This window comes from Solanum dulcamara, chromosome 4 (assembly GCF_947179165.1).
Source record: "Solanum dulcamara chromosome 4, daSolDulc1.2, whole genome shotgun sequence".
NCBI lineage: Eukaryota > Viridiplantae > Streptophyta > Magnoliopsida > Solanales > Solanaceae > Solanum > Solanum dulcamara.
The window spans coordinates 34,703,310-34,708,193 of record NC_077240.1 but is presented as its reverse complement, the minus strand read 5'-3'; the positions used below and the strand labels follow the sequence as shown (position 1 = coordinate 34,708,193).

The following is a 4,884-nucleotide window of genomic DNA, read 5'->3' as shown; positions in this document are numbered from 1 at the left end:
ATATTAAAACTACTTTCAAATTTCATCTATTGTACTTAATAATATAATGTACACACAATAATTTATTCTTTTTATATATATTTATTATTCTCTTCGTCCCAATTTATTTGGCACTTTTCTGATTTCGAAATTTAAACAAGTTTATCTTTGTCCGTAAATTTTTCATATATCTTTTAAATATTTTGAATTGTCAATTATTATGCCTTATAATAACAAATATATAAATTTCTTTTCAAAAAATTTAAAGATTTCATGTACAAATTTTCAGTCAAATTTAAACAATTTGACTTTTTAAGACGAAAAGTATCACATAAATTGAGATATAGGGATTATCAATTAATGTGATACACTCCAAGTAACTAGTTTTATCAAAATAAATAGGGTTAAATGGGATTTTGAAGGAAAGCCTTTATCCATCTTTGAACAATATAACTCTATGCAATAGGTAACAGGAACATAACGAATAATCTTTCTTATGAAATAACACATGATTATAGCACTTGTTGGTATCAAAGATCGTGGGACCTTGTCAAACATTTATAGAATGAATACATGTGCAAAAACACGTACACATCGAGGAAATTTCTTACAATGAATACTTGGTTCCCCCAAGAACACTTGTTCTTCCAAACCCCTCCCAAAAGCCCTACACCATAATGGCCTAAAATATGACGATCCGTGGACAGTGTCCCAAACGCAGTTCTGAATGTGCAGCAATATTAAAGCTCCATGCACGCAGTTGACAGACCTGCAATACAAGTAGAGCAAACAAGCAACTAATTACTAGCCATATCAGAAAATGGTACTTTGAAGATTAAGCCACATAACACACAATCCAACGATTATCCATGTATATGTGGAGGACATTACTCGAAGGTATATAGGAAAGAAATTGCTAGAGCTGAGATGAAATATGCATATTCCATAACAACCACAGGTTAAGGAGGCAAGCCAGAGAAAAACGTACTACAACAACAACAATAACAACCCAGTGAAATCTCATAACGTGGGGTCTGGGGAGGGTAGAGTGTATGCAGACCTTACCCTCGGCTCAATAAAAACATAAAAAGATGTCAGATAAGGCTAAGAAATTAAAAGCGATATGGGAAAAACAAATAACGAAAGCGTCACAGATAAAATAGAGTAATCAAAGTATAGAAAATAAAAAATAATAATAGAAATCAGAGCACATGAAATTGTAATGCGCTAATGCGCCTACGAATAGGGAAGAATAATGAGACTATGTATTAGCCTTATACCCTAATGTGGTTCCTCCACACCCTTTTATCTAAGGTCATGTCATCGATAAATTGTAATACATTTATCAAAATACCAAAGTCATTAGATAAAAAAAGAAGCTGTCAGAACAACTTGCATAATCGAACTGAAGGTGAAATCAAGATAATCTATGATTACATATCACATAACATTTTCAAACCGTCCAATGAATAAATACGATAATCTTGCAGTTATAAGCAATGCAAGCAAATAATTTCACTCTTTAGCTTTCTTGACAAAATACACCATTACAGCTTTCTTCTGTCAGATGCTTTCATTTTTTTACAAGCATTCAAATTAACTAGAACCCCCAACACCCAGGCCCCAGAATATAACCTATCTCTCCATCTCCCTATTCTTCCAATTCCTGTACCATTAATTGTCAGCGGCCAACCAACAAGGATACAAATTTATTAACAATCTAATAGCATGTTTGCCAAGCGTATAGGAAGCCAAAAGTGCTTATTGTTTTTTAGAATTGAAATGTTTGACCAAGCTTTAAAAATAAAAAAGTGCTTTGGAGAAAAAGTAGCTTCTTCCCCGAAGCACTTTTGAAATTTTGGCCAAGCACAACTTGTTTCTCTAATATTGACAAAGGTGCTTTTCAGATTAGTCAAATACAAACTACTACTCTCCATAAGTCATGAACCAAAAATTAGAAGAAAGAAATAAATCCTGTAAAACAACATTCAACACTAGCACGTCCAAGTCCGATTATACTTTCACACATTAGATAATAGAGGATGCAATAGAATGCACTTAGCTGTAAGATTAACAAATTAAGAAAAGAAAAATGAATCACATCTGGTAAGATTTATAATATCTTAACAGATAAAACTTGAAAAGTGACTTTCAGGAATCTTAAAGGTAGACTCCTTCCCTGAACAGCAGGGAAAAAAGGACTTTAAAAGAACTTTTGCACTAACATTCATGCAAACTAAAATCTAACATTCAACAAAGTTGAGCTGCAATGGATGGTTCCATTACAAAAAACATTATTTTCACACAAACTAAGTGAAACTTAAGATGGGACAAAGGGAATAAAAACAAACAATATTCCCATGTCATCTTATCTTCACAAGAGAAGGAGTAAATGGTGGTTGAACGATTGCAATCACTGAAGAGAGAATAAGTTGACATGTCCTTGCTCATCTCAATCGCTAAAATGTCCATAATGTTTTTATAATTGTGTTGTCCATGCCAACTTGAGCGCACCTTGACTAATTCCATTGGACACCTGCTACTTTCCACCTAGCACCGGTATCGGGTAACTCTATCCACCAAGACTTAGACAGATAAGAAGAATTCACCTAATGTTTTTGCCTTTGGGATTTAAATCTGAGGCTCATGGTTCTGAACCTACTTCATTTATCATTTGGCCACACACTTAGGTGCGATTGTCCATAACTGATGACTCAATCACTAGAATAGTGCATTAAATGTGTAATTTACCGATTGGATGTAGAATAATTTAGCTTATAAAGATGAAACAGAAGTTCACAGAACGTAATACAATTATAAACTCATTAGCAAAAAAAACTTCTTCAGCAGAGAGAACAATGGAAAGAGCCAGAAGAAACAAGGCTGACCTTAAGCTACTCCAAAGTTTTGAAGCCTGTCACAATGAGGTGTTGGGTAATTCCTGTTCCATTGTCGCCTCTGGAGTTCTGTTCTATATGACAATAATGACCAAGCGTACTTAATTTTGTAATCTCTAATAACATGGTCTTCAATGTTCTCCCGAGCAGGACTACCAAGAGGATAATTCTTATCAAATTCTGCTGATTTAACGAAAAATTCTACACCATATTTATCTGTCATCGTAAGGAAGATAAGCAAGTAAAACGATGATAAAAAATTGGTAAAAATTGAAGGAGGATAATTAAGTTAGGCCCAGAGGAACCTAAATCCTCTCTCTGCTGGCGGACATTGGAACTTCACCTGTAGACATAAGAGGTTCTAAACATTTCAGACAGACCAAAAAATGCCCTTATAATCTCATCATCATCAAAATCATCTTCAAAAAAGTCGTGGTCCATTCTTCTCCTCCGACGTCTAAGATTTTGCTGTTGATTAAACTCAAATTCCTCCACCAAACCCGTCTCATCCTACTGCCTTCTTGTGTCATCATCACTCAAACACTTAAATGCCTTGGAGACTTTCTTAAAGGACTCTTCAGAACCCGGAGCCTTGTTTTTGTCAGGATGAACTTTCAAGGAGAGCTTCCGGTATGCTTTCCTTATCTCCTCAACTGAACAGCTCTTTTCTAGACCCAGAATTGCATAATAGTCCTTTATGCTCTTAATTTGTGTAACCAAATGCACGTGTTCTTCAGTATAGTTCCTCTCCTCATCAGATTTGACATGTTTCTCACTCGAAACATCTCCAATCTCACTAGGGGGATCATAACTTGAGGCATCAAGCTTTTCACAAGAAACCAAAAGATCTTTGACGTCTAGTTTACTGTTAAGGCGGCATGCAATTTCAATATACTTAAGAGCTCTCTTCTTATTGCCTGACACAATTGCCTCCTTAGCAATACTGATGCATCTTAAGGCCTCATCTTTGATACCATCCATTCCTATCTCAACTTCTACTATTATTCAAAAAGGTGAAAATTAAGCTTCAAAACTAAAACCCATTGCACAAGAATTCATAATGCCAAGTATTAACATTTCTTTACAGTGATTCAGAATCTTGTTTCCCAATTCAATTTCACCTGATCACCAAAATAGCGAAAGCAATCACTTGCAGTAATATAATATACACAGAAACGTAAGTGAGGCACTTTTACACATATTAGTCGTCAACATCAAAATACTAAAAGCATTTTGAGGAGATATTGAGATTATGGTTGATGATCTAGCATAAACAACTTTTCTCTACCCCTACCTTTGTAGGGTAATTTCTGCGTCCAATCTACCTTTTCTAAACACACCACTTGAGGGATTACACCAATATATATGCTATGGTTGGTCTAGCATTTGCAACCCGAATCATAAAATGCAAAGATAAATACAATAAAACGAAGAGCCCACACACCTTGTTTAAAATTGAAGCTTGATGAGCCAACAACATACAATTCAATTCACCCTGATCACCAAGATAGTCAACCAATGAGTCAAAATTATAGCAACAGAAACGTGAGGCTTGAATTTAAAAGAGACTTTTGAGTTATATATTTGAGGATTTAGAACACAAGTTTTAAAAATTAGATAAAAGGGACTCTTCATTAATTAGTGATAATGACACATATTTTAAGAACCCACAAGTTTTTTTAATTTATAAAATACCCCCTCAGATTTTTTCCCTGCTTCTCATCCACCCCTCAGCCCCATCCTCCCCCAACCTCCCCTCCTCCACGTCATCATCACCTCCAAACAACTAGCAGATGCTTAAACATTTATCTAAACAACTAACAAATGTTTTCATATCTCGATCTCCAAAACAATTAGCAAATATTTTCATATTTCTCCAAACAACTAGCTGATATTTAAAATATTCTCATTGTTTTAACTAAAGAATCATAAAAAATACCTAAACAACTTAGAGTTGTTTAAATATCTTCTGGTTGTTTGAACTAAACAACTTTTGGTTGTTTAAACA

At 34.5% G+C, this 4,884-nt stretch overlaps 1 pseudogene; it reads right to left on the bottom strand.

The window, feature by feature from the left end:
- Positions 1-2,868: 2,868 nt before the first annotated feature.
- On the bottom strand, positions 2,869-3,857 carry LOC129884970 (chaperone protein dnaJ 49-like; annotated as a pseudogene).
- Positions 3,858-4,884: the final 1,027 nt, after the last annotated feature.